Genomic DNA, 18,333 nt, shown 5'->3' with positions numbered 1-18,333 from the left:
CTGGTGAATGGAATAATACAAATAATAATACATATATTTAATGGTATAGTATATAAATATCTAAATAGATGATAATTAAAGCCAGGGAGGAGAAACATACATCAAAACAGTACTTGTTAGTTACTTTAATATGCCCCATTCAGACTTAGACAAATCTAACAAAAATATAAACAAGTAAGAAGTTAAATATCTGAGAGATGGAGTCACAGTGGGGGAGTGGCAGCAATATTTATATTGAGCTTCCTTCCCTCCAGCCCTTCCAAACACATCTAGAAAATTCATTAGATCAAGTCTTAATTCCGAAAAAATCACTGAGAGTAGCCCAGAATTTTTATAAGGAGAGAGATTAACATTCCTTCATTGGAAATGGGGTCTGGCCAGGAATACACCATGATAGAACATACCAGAGAGGCTCTGCACAGGGCAAAAAGATCCTTCACAGAGATACCTAACTTATGTAGCATTTATAAACAGGTGCCAACTGGCAGGTCTTTCACTCACTATCAATTTCTGGGTCATAGATTAAGGGCAGACTAAGGAAGAGACTTGTTACCAGGGATAATGTTCCTGGATGAGGCATGGTCACAGGTACAGTGTCCTGTGTAAGAATCAAATTCAGAAGCAAGTAGCATTTAAATGACCCATATCTCAGGAATGGAGTAAGATCTAATTTCTGGGTTCCAGTATAGTCTGAAGTCTGAAAAGGAATAAAGGAGAGGAATTACAGACTAAAGGGATACCTATAATTCTGTAATTTTGAATAAGAACTTTTGAGCTGGATGATAGTGGCTAACTCCAGCAGCAATCTCCTGAAACTCCAACCAGAGACAAGCCTACTGACTGGTGACTCACAGGCCAACAGACTTGCATCTATGTTAGCTAATAGATGAACTCAGCTATTTGGTCTCAAAGGGTCATCAATTGGGCTTTAACCAAGATCAGAACATTCTGGGTGCACAGATAGCTTGAATATAACAGTTTGAGTCTTTTCTGGTTTCCTGAAATAATTTAAACTTAATATCCATAAAATCATCATCATTACCAGCTCAAACTTTTCTTTATGAAGTATTGGGGGCTGCCAAAATCCAAAGTCAGGTTGAAGGCTAGAAGAATGAGCAAACAAAAAATAATCTAACCAGAAAAAGTATTATGGTGGTAATAGGGACACTCAAGGCATAAAACTAGAAGAGAGACTCTTAAATAGATATAAGAAAAGACTTAAAGAAAAGAAAGAAGAAACACTGAAGTCCGAACACAGGAGTCATGAGAAACAAAAATGTAAACATGAATAAACTATAATTAGATAATAAGGATGAGGGCTTTATATTCTAATATGGGGATATGAATCTGTTTCCTTTCAGAATCCAATCATCATCAAGGGTAAAAGAAGGAGTTTAGTTAGACAGAGGGCTTGGGAGGGGTAGTTTATTATATCTTAATATTAAAAGAAGAATGGATAGGAGGAGGAAGAGGAAAATACTGAAGGGAGAGAAGAGAGAAGAAGAATAGGAAAAGTGATCTAAAAAATCAAGGCACACAATGAGAAGTCTGTATAAACAAGAAGGAATATTGGGGTGAAAAGGTGATGCCTAAACCCTATACTTATCTGAACTGGAATACACATATAGATGTGTATAGAAATACATTCAGTAGAGAAAAAAAGAGAAAGTGGAGAAGGGGGAAATTAGAAAAAGGGTATATTAAGAAAACAAAATGAATTCTAAAGATGTACAAAATATTTATAGCAGATTTTTGTTGTAACAAAAAACTGGACAATGAAAATTGTCAAAAAATTGGAAAATTTTCAGTCAGTTGAGTGACAATTTATAATCTGTAAATCTGATGGACAATTATTGTTCTGTAAGAAAGGATGAATAGCTTCAGAGAAATCTGAGATGACTTTTATGAACTGAAGTGTAGTGAAGTGAGCAGAACTAGAACAATATTGGAAAGACTTTGAAAGACTTAGATACTCCAATAATAGTGGTAGTCTCTCAGTGACTGAGAATGACTATACTCAAATTAGCATAATAATAAATTATAATTTCAGATGATTTCATAATAAAATATGCTATCCTCCTCCTGATAAAGCAAAAGTCAAGTCTCAGAGGGCAGAATAAGTATTTTTTTATTTGAAAAATAAGGAAATTTGTTTTGTTTGACTCTACATGTTTGTAATAGTGTTTTGTTTTTAAATAGCAACATGTTTTTTCTTTCTTAATTGATGAGAAGGGAGAGTATAATGGAATGTAGAGAAGGCATATTTTTTATGACTACAAAATTTTAAAAGAAAATAAAAGAATAGAATTTTAGTTAATTTAAATATAAGACTTCTGGTGAACACTGAATGCAAAATGTAAAGAATATTTATTTTTTTACCCTTCCACTGAACCAAGATGTACTAGTACTTCAAATATCTCAGAAAAATGTAGAAAAGAAGATATATTAAATACATCCTTTACTGATGCCAACACAATGGAAATTATAATAAGATTAATTTGAAAAATAGCATTCAGATAGATCCTAAATAATATCATCCTAAAGAATATCTCTGCCAAAGAACAAACCAATCAGCCATCTACCATTTATTAAGTACCTGCTATGTGTCAAGTAATGCGATAAGCCCTGGAAATACAAAAAAAGGCAAAAGATAGTCTCTCCTCTCAAGAAACTCACAGCTTGATGTGAGGAACCATAGTTACATACAAATAGGAGAAATAGAACATAAATTGGAGATGACTGCAGAGGGTAGACACTAAGATGACCAACCATGATTGTAGAAGACTGGAAGAAACTGCATATTGAAAGTAAAACTTTACCTGAGACTTGAAGGAAGCCAGGAGAAGGTAGAACATTCTAGCCATGGAAGATAGCCAGTAAAGACTGAGCATAGAGATGGAATGTAATGCATATAAAACACTGAGAAGGCCAGTATCACTGGATCACAGAGTGTGTGTGTGTGTGTGTGTGTGTGTGTGTGTGTGTGTGTGTGCGCGCGCGTGTGTAGGACATAATGTGTAAGAAAACTGGAAAGATAGGAAGCTGTCAGATTTATGGAGGGTTTTAAAAAATAGAGAATTTTATATTGGAATTTCTAAAGCTGTCCAAGTTGAGAGTGGGGAGAGGAGGAAGGGAGGATGGACTGGAGTGGGAGAGGCGAGGTAGGGAAGACATATACAGAAACAATAGACAACTAACAAAATCAATATGTAGTGTCCTTTCCTAGATGATGTCCTGAACTTCCACTTGAATTGATAGAATGAGATCCTAGAAATACAGTTATTACTCAGGGTCCTAGGGAATAACCCTGAGGGGCTGATATCTTTGGTGTTATTACCAATAAAGCTCCTCCTGGAAGTCTTCTGATTAAGATTAGTCAATCAGACTCCATTTATCTTTCTTTAGTAAAGAGTGTTAATGAAAGTAGAATATTAAGAACAGTTGCATAAAATATTCCCTCCCTCCAAAAAAAAGTCTGGGAAACTCTTTCTTACAAGGGCTGAGAGATCCATAGGAGTAGACTCAAACTTAGAATATAATTGGAGTGAGGTCATATATATGATACATGTGGAAATGGTATAATTAACTATTGGTTACTGTAAAGTCCTAGTCTCTCTTCCTAGAATGGAATCCCCATGCAGTTCCCATTAGGTTTAACTTACTACCAGGCTCTGAGAATCTGCAGTTTCTGTGGTGGAAGAGGTAATGCTACTTGAAAATGTCTCTTTTCTTAAGTAGTTTGTTTCTTGCATATGTAGTATTCTGTTCTCAATCTGTTTCCCTCTGCATCTGTATGGATATATTGGTTCCGACTAGTCCAGTCCACTGGTCAATGTGTGCATCCCATTGTGTTCACACCTCAGTCCTCTTGCTGTCTTCTGTTGTAGTTCCAAGCATATGCCATCTCAAAGTGTTCCCAATTACGAGTCCTCTTCTTGACTGCACTACCTGGAACTGAGGTGCCAGTGAATCCTGCTCTCCATTATTTAAAGCCCGAGGGGGCATGATTCTTTCTTTGTGAGTGCTCTCCATTATTTAAAGCCCGAGGGGGCATGATTCTTACCTTGTTTGGAGACATTTGAAATTATTTCATCTCTTGTGCATAATTTCTACTTTGAAGATGTTTGAGAGGTCATGAGCATCCCAGAAAATGTATAGTCTTTTCTTGTTGGTCACATGATTCAGGAGTCCCGAGACAGATATTTAGATTGTAAAAATTAATGCATTTGGAGGGCAGAGTCAAGATGGCTGCTTAGCAAGCAGCAAAAGTTCAGACCTCGGAAGACCCTTCCTTACCAATTACAAACTAAATGCTCCTAGGGCACCGAAATTCAAGCTGAGCAACAGGACAGAGGTGGGGAACCCTCCTTCTGGACTCAAATCAAAAGGTACACCCCCAAAAGCTGGAATCTGAGAATATTTGGGTCTAAGGGGAAGGCAGAGGGAAGGTCCCAGGACCCTTCCCCACCAACCCAGAGGGCTGAGCCCCCAGTGGCAGTGGGAACCTCTGAGCAGGCAAAGGTGCTGGTTTGGAGGGTCTACCTTGTGAGCAGTGGGGTGCTGGGCACCGAGTGTCCAGCGTGGACAGCGGGGAGGAAGCCAGGGAGAGACAGTGCCTGTGGCTGAGTCCCTCCATCAGGCTCCAGTCTCACCATTGCCTCGGGGCACATTCAGATCAATCCAGTTGAACATAATCCCATCAGGACTCCTCAGAGCTCTGGGAGGCAGGCAAAGGCACTGGGGAACCCTGCGGACAGCTGAGAAGCACCTGGAGAGAACTGGAGAGAGCCTGGGCGGCCCAGCCTTCCAGGAGTCTTCTGCTGCAGAGCACATGCAGCCCAACCTAGTTGAACTTAATCCAATCAAAAGCCTCCAGAGGACAGGGAAGCTAACATTCCTCCCCTAGAGATTGTACCAGGAGATCTGACAAAGCTCCAAGAGGGGAGACTGACAGCCCCAAAACAAAAAAAAAAAAAGAGAGGAGCAAGAGCACAGACAAATACGGGGAGCAAAGAAGGGGTAAACCCAAGCAAACAGCAGAAAAAGAAGAAAGAAATTACAATAGACAGCTTTTGCACAGCTAATGAGCAAAGAGTTAATGAAATAGAAGGGGAGGGATCAGCAAAGGAAAAATCAGAAATCCCAGTGAATTGGATACAGGCTTTGGAAGAACTCAAAATGCAGCTCAAAACACAATTAAGAGAGGCTGAAGACAATTGGGGAAAGAACTTAAAAACTAAGATAAGTTATCTGGAAATAGAGGCACTTGAACTAAAACAAGAAAAATGGTGTCTTGAAAGCCAAAATTAATGCATTTGTTCAATATATCAGGCCTAATATTCAGGAAGAAAAGTTATCCAGTAGCTTGAGTTAAATTCTACGTGACTAAGGAATATCAAGTCACACTGTTGTGAAGGTGATTTGAAAAATTAAAAGAACTATATACTTGTATATATTTTATGTATCAATGTTTTTCTATTTTCACATAACTTTGAAACTAAACATAGAATTTAAAAAACCACATGTGCAAATAGTCCTCTGCTGAAATGTAATTTTGACAACAAAGTCCTACTGGATTTAAAGTCCTGGGTTTAAATTCTGACTACTTCTTTCTACTTGCCTCACTTTGGGGTAAGTCAGGAAGCTTTCTTGGCCTAAATTTCCCTATATATTATAGATATACAAAATGAAGGTGCTGGAATAATTGATGATCTTTAAGGTTTCTTCCAGTTGTAAGTCTATGACCCTATGAACCTACTTTTACTAGCTACATTATAGGACTGTTATGAGGATCAAATAAGATTATGTATATATTTCTCTATACAATGTAAGCTATTATTAGAATACTAAGACTTTACTAAGAGGTGTACACATCATCAGTGATGGAGGAAATCTCCACAAAAATGACATTCCATATTAAGTTTAAATATTCATTCTATATAGTTACTTCTTGCTAGATTTACAAGTGCTTTGAGGTCTGATTTTTCTTTATGATTCATTATTTCCCTTTCTTTAAGAATTTCAAGTAACATTGGTTTTAAAAAAGGAATAAAATGAGATAATGTACACAAAATGTTTTGAGAACTTGAAATCATTACATAAAAGTCTTGTTTATTACTTACTACTACTAGTAATAGGAAGAGTGACTGGACCTGTGATTACAGGGAACTCCCAACTGGGAACATTCTCTACCTATGCAAGTCTGCATTTTCTCTGCAATTTAAAAGTTTGGGAGCATTGCCTGGAGAAGTGATTTGTCAGGGTGGAGGGTAGGTTCACAATCAAGATTGGAACTAAATCCAGGTCCTCCTGTCTTCAAAGGCAGCTTTCTAAACACATCATATTGTTGCTGCTGCTTAGACTACATTTTAGCTGTCAACATTTGAATACTTGAAGTCTGCTATGCTCTTGAATTCTTAATCATATCCTATATTCTATTGTTTATTGGAGCTTCACCTGTGTTCCTCTTATCTCCTCAAACAGAAGGTCTAATATACTTTTGTGTGTCTACATAGCACAGTGCTAAATATATAGCAGATGCTCAGTAAATACTTATTTTTTCTGTTGGCAAAGTTAAGCACTGGCCCAGCTTTCTGGAAAATAATTTGGAATTATTCTGGAAAAGTTACTAAATTCTTCGTATTCTTTGACTCAGATATCTTATGACAAGTTCATAGTCCAAAAAGGCTTGTCAATGGCTGGAAGACACAATCACAGATCCATATCTGTACACATTCAGAAATATTAATAGCATTATTTGTGATAAGCATAAGGTTGGGAACATCATATACCCAAGGATTAAGAGTGGTTAAACAAAATTGTAGTGAATAACTGAAAAAGGCTATCCTTGCCTGTAAAGAACAATGGATATGAAGATTTCAAAGAAACATGGGAAGAAGAAACTAGACATAAAAGAACAACGATAACAATTAAGGCAAAGCTAGCACTAAATGGCAAAACCCCAAGGCCAGTATTGGCACCCCTGATGTAATGGTAAACCAAAAAAATGTAACAAGACTATTATTTAACTCAAAACTGTTCTAGGGGGCAATTTTGCTTAACTATTTTTTGTGAACCACTTTGTTGGGTCAAAGAATTTGTGCAAAATAAAAATGTTTAAAAATCCTTATTGGAAGCAATTCAAATCCAAATCCCAAATCTGTGCTTTAGGAAGTGTTTTTTTCTCCCCAGATTGCGAGTCCTAAGATTATTTTTTGAAGAAGCTCCGTAAGCTGAGGGTAGCACTAGGATATAGGAAATCTGCTACCTTTCACCTACCTGCTCTCTGGGTCTCCTCTTCTGAGAGTGATTGCAGGATCCCCAGAATCCGGAATACTAGGCACGAATTTCATCTTGTTGCCGGAAGGAGGCGCCACGGGCCCGGGTTAAGCTCTGCCCCTCCTTCTTCGTCCCCCCGCCCCCACCAGTCTCCTGCCTTCCCGCTTCCCTGGTACATGACGTTGGAAACTGCCTCAGCCAGAGTCTTAGCCATAGGAGTGAAGGAGTGGAGGGGTTTGGGGGTGGGGGGTGGGGTGGGGGTGTCTCGAAGGAGGAGACACGCACAGACATACACCGAGAGAAGAGATTTCTTTTCTAGCTTCGTGGGTTCCCCGCCCCAAGAGCCTCTATATGTGTGAGAGGTAGGGGTGTGTATGTATCTGTGCATGTGTTTATGTGTGTGCATGTGTGCTATGTTTTTGAGTATGAAACAAGCCCAGATGTATTTCCCCCCTCCTCTGGCCATGACTTCCCTGTCCCTCACTCTTCCTCCTTGCCTTCCTTCTCTTTTCTATTGCTCTGCAAAGCCCCTTCCCACCCCCACCCCCACCCCCATCATCGCCAATTGGAATCTGTCTTTTTCTCTCCCGCTCCCCCCTCCTTTTTTTTTTAAGAGAAAGGAAGGTTTCTGGGGTTCTCCACCTCCCCCCCAATCACTTCCTTTGGTTTCTTCACCTCCAGGAAATCACTGGGATTGGTATCTCCACAGGGACTGTTGGCGTTATTGCTATTGATCGTTATCGATTGTGATCAATAAGCGGCTTCTCAACCAAGCCTTGGCACTGGGGCTGCAAAGAAGAGTCTTCAACTTCCTAGCGTCAGAGATGGATTTTTAAAATAAATCCTGCCTTACAGGAAAGGAGAACCCTGAACGCCCCCTTCCTCCTCCATCTGTCTGTCCGTCCATCCTTCCATCCATCCATCCATCCATCCATCCATCCATCCATCCATCCATCCATCCATCTCATCCTCCCCCTCTTCCTCCTCCTTCTCCTCCTCCTCTTCCTCCTCCTCCTCCTCCTCCTCCTCCTCCTCCTCTTCCTTCTCCTCCCCCCTCCCGCTGGCCACCCCACCCCAGGGAATTCGGAGTGGTTGCATCGCGGGCGCTTGGCGGATAGGTCAGTATTTGCCGGGAGTCCCTTGCTGAGGCTTTAGGGCTGGATGTGTGGCCGGCAGGGAAGGAGGGTCAGGTGCTGGGAAACTCGAGAGCCAGGCGGGTATCCAAGAAAGCCTTTAAATGGGATGCAAACTTGTCTTTTAGGTGAAGGTGTGTGTGGTGTGTGTGGGGTGTGTGTGTGTGTGTGTGTGTGTGTGTGGTTTTCCCAGGGTCTGGAGGTGGGTGGAAGATGCTTTTTAATCCTCCCCCGTGCCCCCGCCTGGGGGCTGAGAGGGATGTCAGCGGGTGGCTGAGGCTACAGCCACGCGCTGCGATTATCTGTCTGTCCAATCGACACGTTGCAGGTGAAACACAGTGGTCCGCACATCAGCACCACTGGCTTGCGTGAGTGTGTATGTCTGTGTCTGTGTGTGCGTGCGCGCGCCTATGTGTGCGTGTGTGTGTGTGTGTCAGTGTGCCCCTTTCAAGAAATGCAAAATGTACATTCTGTGCACAGTCAAAAACCGATTCCACACAGCGGGGTGGGAGGAGGCGCTGCTGTTGGAGGCAAAGGGAAGAGAAAGACAGACATGTCAGCAGCAATGCAGATGGTGATGGGAACCGCACTTGCTAGCGAGTTAAGTGTGTATTGTGTTTCTGCGTGTGTGAGTGTGTGGTGCTATGTCGTGGCTCGCGCTCTCTCTCATTCAGATTTGGTTTTCTCCCTCCCATCCATGCCTGTCCCAGGAATATAGCGAGACCTTTCCTGAATTATTTATAGACCTGTGCCAGCTGTTTTTCAATTCCTCTCGTGTGCACTCTGTTGAGAAATGCGGGTTTTCTTTCCCCCCTTTTCTTCCTTAAACGACTTGATTTCTTTTTTGGAGATGCAATTTTGTCATCCTCCCTGGTACGCTCTCTAATAAAATACTGACCCCCTCTTTTCCCCCCTTAGGGAGGGGATGCCGTGGAAATAATCATGCTCCACAGAGGAACAGATCGGACCTGCAGCTTCTCCAAACAGAGCCTCCTCCTCTAGAGCTCCAGAAAACCAAAAGCATAATTATTAGAAGAAGCTTTACAAATTTTTTTTTCAATTCAGCCCCTACCCTCACATGGAAATGGAATAATTATTCTGAATTCTGCATCGGGAAAGCCTCTCCTTTCGCTGCATTACCCTTGAATGGAATCATTTTTTTCTCTGAATTTGCATCACTTCAAGCCAGAAGATTAAAAAAACCCCCACAATTTCCCAGCTAAATTGGATTTTAAATTCTCTTTCATTTCTCCCTTATTATTCTTATGTGGATATGCAAGCAAGAAGAGGAGACTGGATACTCCCAACATGTTCACTCCCTTAATCTGTCCGTATAGAGGTTCTACTTCTACAAACCAAGGTAGAGAAAATTCTTTCTATTTTTTTTCCTCACCTAGTGGTAATCACTCTTTGTTCATCTTTCTAAATCCTTCTAGTCCCCCCCCCCCAAGCGAGGGTAGAACATTACTTACTAAAAAGGACATGTAAAATAGTGAAATAATACTGTTTTTTGTAAAAAAAAAATCAGCTGAAAAAAGATCATGCCCCTTCCTTTCCTTGCCTCATCAAACAGGTTTTTTTTTTTTTTGGGGGGGGGACCTAATGAAATGGAGAGGGGAGGGAGGAACTTAATGGTTGAAGGGTGTGTACAGATATGGCAGAGAAACCTGTGTGATTTTTGAGGTAAATGGCATTTTGATTCAATCATCGGTTAAATCTGTGTTTTTTATGGGATATAGGAAATTAAAAAAAAAATCTTTCCTTTTTGAGCTTTGTCTCCTTTGCCACGTCCATGCTTCCCTCTTTGCTTCTTTTCCGTGCCCTTCTTCAAAATAAAAATGACTATTAAAGGATGGTTATGATTTTTGAACTGAAATCCACTTGCTGTTTTTTAGACACTGGTCTAACCCTGGGCTTGGAGATGCTGGGAAGCCTTTTGCAGAGGGTCTGGTCAAGGTGGGAGAATGGGTTGGTTTCAAGAACACACTTTGTAAGGGAGCTTCTTAGACAGGTGAAAATGATAATTTTGGGAAGAAATGCATTCAGAAAATATTTTGCTCCTAATTTATATTTTATATGCTATTATTTTCAGCTCCTTCTGTCTACACATCTATTTATACACACACATCCCCCAAGCAAACTGTTACTTCCACACTCCTGCAAAATGGCTATCTTGCAGAGTTCTAAAATGCTGTGCATGTGTGAGGGGTGCATAATTTGACACGTGAGTCTTTGTGTTAAACAAAGGGATGTGTGATCTGTGTGCCTTATGCCCTCAAAATAGAATAAAGGCTTTAATTATTATGTTCCTCTACTTAATTTTAAAAGGAAGATAGTGTTCTTCTAGTTATTGTGTATTATATTCATATATGTGAAAAGAGAAATGAGGAACACTTGTCTCATCTCTCTTTAGCTAGTCACTAATGAAATGCAAGACTGAACTCCAAAGGAAATCAGGTTGCCCATAGAGAGAAGGACCATGTTGAGATAGATAGGATGAATGCTTCTTTCCTGGGTCTGTAGGTTCTAAAATCCTAAACTTAAAAAGTGTCAAAACTCTGAGATTCAGTATTTTATAGAACACCTCAAGTCATAATAGCTGATTAGTGATTGCGATCATATCATAGCATAACAAGTATAAGTTTAAATTGTTTAGCATCATTAGAATTTTCAAAAAAGTGCCCCAAACCCTTTTCTTTGACATATTTCATACCAACATTTTGGAATAGTGCAAAAAGACTAGAGAGATCTAAGTCCAAATCCTAAAGAATTGAAGTTGAAGGCCTTGAAGATGCTCAAAACTAGATGATTGAAAATTTTCTAATTATTTAAGATGACAAGGTGGTATCTAAATAAAGTAAAGGTTTTTAATGATCTTATAGCTACTTTTCCCTTTCACAGGAGATGTTGAAGTAGAGGCTTAGATGACCATTTTTAGGGATGGAGGGGGATTACTTTTTAGGCATAGGTTGGACAAGATGACTTTTGAGGTCTCTTCTAACTCTATGATTCTGTGAAGTGTGGGTAGTAATTTTTCATTGCCTAGAGAAGAGGAAGTAAGAGAATGCATGTGATCCACTTTTTTCAAGCTTTAATGTTTCTGAATTTTTTTAGTGCTTTAGTTATGAGGTACCCTTTTGTTTCCATGAAGATAGGATTCCACTTTGAGCCATGTTCTCACCCTCTGTGTAAAATGCCAAGTTTATCTAATAATTAGTTATTCTCTCTCAGGAACACCTGTACTGTTTTACTGCCTTTTCCTCCTTTTAAGTATGAGGATCAATTTTTTTTCCTCCCAAAATGATGATTTGGGTGAGCAAGACATATTGTATACCAAGACCAAATGTAGCGAAAGGATGGACATTGATGGCTTTCTTTGCATCTTTCTTGGTGCTTAGCCTTGTACCTTACCAGTAGTAGGCACTCATCTTATTGATGATGTCATTGATGATGATAAAGATACTTTACTGCAGAGGGAATCAAGAACAGATATAGTCATAGGATTAGAGCTAGAAGTAACCTTAGAGGGTCACCTAACCACCCTTGCTTCATTTTCCTCATCTGTAAAATGAAGTGGTTGGAGTAGATGGATGCCTCTGCTCTAAATCCAGAAAAATCTAGTAAGACTCCTTTATCTTATGAAGAGAAAGAAATAGACTCAGGGAAGGGAAGTCACTTGTTCAAAGTCATTGAATAGAAAGTATGACAGCTGGGGTTCAGAACCCAGGTCATCCAACTCTAGGTCCTTGATTCCTTCTACTCTATTGGGGTTTCTCTGATTTTTTAAAAGTGCACTGTATATCCCTTCCTGCCCCAGTCCTACAGAAATAAAGAAATATTTTGGGTGTCACCAGCTGACCTAAATAATAGGTAAAGTAGGAGAGGGAACAAAAAAGGAGGAAAGAAGGAAGAAGAGGAGCACAGGAGGAGGGAGGAGAAAACAAGAAGAAAGAGATAGTAAAAAAATTCCATTGTGAGGTTGAGTTGGTGGTTGAATGCTGAGAAATCACCTCAGTCCTAGCTTAGTGGCCTTTGTGCCATACAGGTTGTCAATACCTTTTCTGGAGCCTAAAGAAATTTTGGAGATACGTGAGAAGCAGGTGCTTGACTTCACTCCAAGATCCTTTCTGTGAAACTGTGACTCAGTGGGTTTCTGTGATGTTGGTGATCATTGTTCTCATTTTCCATCAATAGCACAGGGTGCTGGCTGAGCTCAGTTTTAGGCTCAGCTTCTCTTGTCTTTTTTCCCTCTTACATTATGGATTACATGAGAAAGAAATGGGACTAGTGATAGGATAAAGTTAAAATGAATTTTATTTGAGGAATCACTATGATGTGAATTTCAAACAAATTAATAGGACACGAAACCTTCCTTTATTCCTTTTTGGTATGTTTGCCTATGACATAGAAGAAGGGGAACCTTTATTTCCTATTAATTTGTTAAAAATCAATGTCATGGTGGCTCCCAAATTAAAATGAATTTTTACTTCTTCTTCATGAAAGGATTTCTGGGAAGGCAGGATGAGGAATGTCAAGGAAGAGGAGTAACTCCAATGACCTTCTTTGTCTCTCAGGTGTACCACAATGTGATGGAGCTCTGAAAACTAAAGCACATATCTGGTTTTTAGGTAGATGTTGAAAGGTCAAGAGAAGGACTTCATATAATCATATTCTTTCACATGTTAGCTTTCTTCTTGGCTCAATCAGTAGAGAATCTTCTCATTTGATCATTCTTTAGCATTTCATTTTGGGTGGTTATGATATGGGCGGTGCAACACACCATGTGTCATTTGTATTACATTAACCTTGGAAGTCTCTCTCAATAATTTCTATGGTTTATATGCTTATTCAAGGGGTTCCCTTGAGTATATGAGATTGTGTTTCATTTTGCCAAAAATGAGTCTCTCCCCAAAACATTAGAATTGGATGTGAGGCCCCCCAAGGGACTGTTAGTTCACCTGTATCCAGATATAAGATACAGCTCAGGTCTTGTTAAAAAAAACCCACCGTCCCTTAGAAATCTGGACATTTTTAGTAAAATAAAAATATGGTCTCTACCAATATCCTCAAAGAACATATAGGTAGAATAGAGGCTACACTTATAATGTTAGTGTGGCAGAAAACATAGAATAATCCCCCAAAGTGAGCCCTTTGTCAGGAAAACTTTTTACTGCTGTCTAAAATGTATTATCTCTCCTTCTGGAGTGTCCGACTAACCTTTCTTTTCAACTTATACGGTTCACATGATTCATGGTACCAATGATGGGATAGATTTAGGTTGTTTCCCAGTGAACATGATTCTCTGCTGTATTGTTCTTTCTTCCCCTTTAGGCACCATAGATAGTGTAACCTATGCACATATCTCCAGGTCTGAGTGAGGCTGGATATTTCTATCTCTTCCAACTATGCTTTCCTCTCTCTTTCTCTTTTGCTGAGACTTCATATATCTTTCCTTATCTTTGGAGCTGGACCCTAATGAGTATAATTCCTTGTAGAGGTTTCACATGCAACCCACCCAGCTTCCTATGTAGTCAAGAATCTCTGTGTCTCTCTTTAGAATGTGTGTGTGTGTGTGTGTGTGTATACACATGTGCCTGCTTCTTGTTAGGTCTTATTTCTTTAAAAACCAAAGAAGTCTGTGATATCTATTATTAATATGTTATCAACTTAGATCCTCACTGCTAGCTGTCAGAATGAAGACCATGGCAATGAGGCAGTTAGGACCCAGGACAGGGAGAATATATACCTTGTTCTGGAGATAGTAAAGGGCTCCATTCCTTTGAGCATGTCTGTTGTATGGATGAAAAAGGTAGAGAGTAAGGGAGAAAGTAAGAAAAAAGAACAAAGAATAAAGGATTGTGCATTGTTTGGCTTTCTTTCAGACTGGAGAACAATGACTTTTGGTGGGAGGATGGCAACTTCTTTGATATTTTCTTATCCCAGGAGGATAGTTATTTGGGAGAGTGACGAACCATTTACCTTACCTTGCTCATTCTTCCTTCTGTGCTTCCCCTGCCCCCAACCCCCATATCCAATTTGTTTTATTGGAATCCTCCTTGGGCTTCAGCTCTTAAACACATTCAGATAGCAATGTGTAGCAGGAGGTCTTTGGAGAGGAAATTACCAGGTCCATAACTGGTGAGAAGAATGGTCTACAAGAAATTTATTTAGCTGCTGTCCATTAGCTTTCCTGCAAAACAGACTTTTAACCTTTCACCAGAGATAACTTCTGAGTCTCAGTTTTCTTATACTTTCCATTTAAAGAACCAACTCCATTGGAGTCCTTCTTTGATATATCATTGTGCTATAGAGTTGACCTTAGGTTCCTAAAGTCTATTCCAATGATATGCAAGGTTTGGAAGGTCTTGCCTATGAAATATGAAAGACTTTGAGTACAGGCTGGGAGTCAATCTATAAATGTGTTGACCAACCTATGGCACACATGCTGAGAGGGCTGTTCCCTTCCTCCTCTCCATGTGTGTCTGAGGACATTTCTCACATGACCTGCCTCTCTGTCCAGCAGCCCAAAGTGTTTTCTCCCTCCCCTGACTGGGGTAAGGGAGAGGGCTCACATATAGTATGAGGGTTTGGGTACTTGCTCTCTAAAAGGTTTGCCATCACTGGTCTATGGCCTGTGATCAAAGAACAGTCTAGTTATATTTAAAAGGGGTCATCACTAGGGTATCCACAAGGTGACAAATTTTCCTGCCAAAGTAACTCTCTTAAAAAAACCCTTACCTTCTGTCTTAGATTTAATATTGTGTATTGATTCCAAAGTAGAAGAGTGGCAAGGGCTAAGAAATGGGAGTTAAGTGACTTGTTCAGGGTCACAGAACTAGGCAGTATCTGAGGTCAAATTTGAACCCAGGACCTTCTTTCTTTAGGTCTGGCTCTCAATCCACTGAGCAATCCAGCTACCCCTGAAAGCAACTCATAAAATCACTCACATGTAACTTGTATACGAGGCACAATTTGTGTCAGTGGACTGAATATGCATTGTCAACTAAACCAACAGGTCTTTGAAGTTTTGAAGAAAGAATCAAAAGGGTGAGGGATAGATAGATAGATTGTTCTGTTAGCAAAGAATAAAACTAGATAGGTAGGTAAATACTTAGCTAGCTAGCCAGCTAGTTGATGTATTTATTAAGCACTTACTATGTGCCAGATACTATGCACTGCGCTAATCACAAGAGATATTAATAATCATGCAAAAGGAGCTGACCTTCTAACAAGGAAAGATAATATATAAAGGACAACTGGAAGCTTTCCTTTTTAAAAAGGAAAAAAATTGTTAACTAAAAAAGGGTTTAGATATTCTTATTAATGAAACAAGAAGCAAGGTCCCTAGGTAATGTACAATTGTATGTGATAAGATCATAGCAAAGATTCAACTTCTGGAAGGAGGGAAATGGAGCTAGATGTGGTCTGAAATATATAGTTGTAGTGTTTACAAATATGGGTAAGCACTGTCTTCTTATACATGAGGAGACAAATTGCTAAAGGAAAAATTACATTTTTGACATAGTTATCAATAATGGACATTTGGGTGGAATTAAACATCTTCTTTTCCTACCTCCCTTACCCCTAGAGATTTCACAAATATCTTTTTTTATTAAAATAAAAGTTTATTCTCTGCTACAATTATTCTTTTCCTTCCTTCCTTCCTTCCTTCCTTCCTTCCTTCCTTCCTTCCTTCCTTCCTTCCTTCCTTCCTTCCTTCCTTCCTTCCTTCCTTCCTTCCTTCCTTCCTTCCTTCCTTCCTTCCTTCCTTCTTTCCTTCCTTCCTTCCTTCCTTCCTTCCTTCCTTCCTTCCTTCCTTCCTTCCTTCCTTCCTTCCTTCCTTCCTTCCTTCCTTCCTTCCTTCCTTCCTTCCTTCCTTCCTTCCTTCCTTCCTTCCTTCCTTCCTTCCTTCCTTCCTTCCTTCCTTCCTTCCTTCCTTCCTTTCCCTTTCTCTTCCATCTTAGAATCAATTCCGTATATTGGTTCCAAGGCAGAAGAGTAGTAAGAGCTAGCAGTAAGGGGTAGGCAATGACAAAATTTGAACCCAAGGTAGCCTGTCTTCAGACCTGGCTCTCTATCCATTGAGCCACCTAGCTGCTCCATTGCCACTTTTTCTGCAGTTTGTAGTCTTAGTTGCCTAGAGCACTGAGTGGTTAAATGATTTTCATAGGGTGCAGCTAGTATGTGAGAGGTGGGACTTGAACTTAGATTTCCCTGGCTTTAGGGCAAGCTTTTTATCTACTATACCAGAGGTGTCAAATGTGTGACCCTTGGACAGCATGCAGAAAACAACACTCTCAAGTGTAGTCAGGATCAGATTAAAAACTAATTACAGTAGAGCACCAGACCTAAAGTCAGAACACCAGACCTGCAGCTGAGAGGGTTAAAAGATATCCTCAGATACTTTTTAGCTCTTTGATCCTAGGCAAGTCATTTAACCTCAGTGTCAAGTCCTTGGCATTCTTCTGTCTGTGATAATAAGAAAGAAGGGAAAGGTTAAAAAGAGAGAAATTGGGAAACAGTTGACAAAATAAATAAAATTACCATAAAATATAGTTAATGTAAAAATATGGTTTTCTAATTCAATTTGTGCCTTCAAGGATTCTTATATGTAGTCTGGTGGACTCCTGTTTCTATATGAGTTTGACACCACTGCACTACAGCATCTGACTGAAGAATACTTAGGTGCCATGTTTGAAAGGTTCCCTAAGTGTTTCTAGACACAAGCATCTTATTTTCATTAATAAGTAAATACAAATCAAAATAGTTTTCTATGAATATTTCATATTTCTTGATGTTCTTCTCCTTTTGTGAGAGCAAGAGAAAGTCCTTAGGAAGAAGATATCAGTTTACTTGCAACTATTCTTTAGTAAACTGCTGAAGAAAATATTGAACTAGATTGCTGAGTAAGTATAATTCTGATGCTTATGAGTTTTTTTTTAAAGTCCTTACCTTTTCTCTTAGTATCAATTCTAAGACAGAATGGTGGCAAGGACTAGGGAATTGGGGTGAAATGACTTATCCAGGATCACACAGCTAGACGTGTCTGAGGTCAGATTTGAATCCAGGACTTCCCATCTGTAGGTCTGGTGCTCTGTTCACTGTGCTACTTAGCTATCCTTATCTATGAGCTTTAGTCTCGTACCCCTAGATGTTAACCAGTACATATATTTGATAACAAATATGAGTTTAGGGTTACAAGGTAGATAATATTATATATTTAGTGTATTTCTTTTTTGCAATGTCCGTCTTTGAGGCACTTCACTGATAAGTGATATTACAGCCAGTCAACTTTAATTTTAGTCACTTGTTCTTGGTTAGAGAGGAGTTGGAAGGTGCCATCTTAGGAGGGATCATAGAATTTAAGATCTGGAAAGACTCTTAGTCTAGAGCTTAAAGTGAGGCATCAGATATCACACAGCTAGTTAGGAAAAGAACTGTAGCACAACCAGAATCTTTTGACTTCTAATTCAGACCACTTGCCACATACATTAATAATAATTTGTAATTTTGTTATCATGCTTCTCTCTCCACAAACATAGATCACAGCCTCTGACTTAGCAGATGATTGAGGATTATTATTTATTATTTATTATTATTATTAATTATGAATAGCCTGATGTTTCAGAAGTATTTGTTTTTTCTTTTAAAAAAGAAGAATGTCCATTCTTGAGGATGACTGTCTGTGGAAATACATCACATCTAGTTGAATAACATCTATCTTTTTGCTCAAAGAAAGTGGCATTTGAGATGGATGTTTTGTTGTATTTCTTTCATCCTCTACTTCTGTTCATTTTCCTTTTGTTTGTTCTTCCTTCTTTTTCTCCAGCTGTTTGTGCATCATTTTTGTTCACCTTAATAGCAGTAACACAGTTCACATCAGTGACAAGTATCATGGATTTCTTAGGTTTTTGTTTTGTTT

General features: G+C 39.4%; 1 protein-coding gene across 6 annotated transcripts in view; it reads left to right on the top strand.

Moving 5' to 3' along the window:
• Positions 1–7,441: 7,441 nt before the first annotated feature.
• GRIN2B (glutamate ionotropic receptor NMDA type subunit 2B) overlaps positions 7,442–18,333 on the top strand; it is a 641,083-nt gene continuing 630,191 nt past the window's right edge. For 2 of the 6 annotated variants that reach the window (XM_056799171.1, XM_056799174.1), the window contains exons 1-2: positions 7,934–8,396; positions 9,330–9,771. The gene's annotated coding sequence lies outside the window, so the exon portion shown is untranslated. Of the gene's footprint in view, positions 7,641–7,933; positions 8,397–8,885; positions 9,772–18,333 lie in introns of those variants that run through there. The other 4 variants (XM_056799173.1, XM_056799172.1, XM_056799176.1 and 1 more) reach the window with 4 other exon arrangements.

The sequence above is a fragment of the Monodelphis domestica genome, chromosome 5 (assembly GCF_027887165.1).
Source record: "Monodelphis domestica isolate mMonDom1 chromosome 5, mMonDom1.pri, whole genome shotgun sequence".
Lineage (NCBI taxonomy): Eukaryota > Metazoa > Chordata > Mammalia > Didelphimorphia > Didelphidae > Monodelphis > Monodelphis domestica.
The sequence above is the reverse complement of the archived record's forward strand: the minus strand, read 5'-3'. Positions and strand labels throughout refer to the sequence as shown.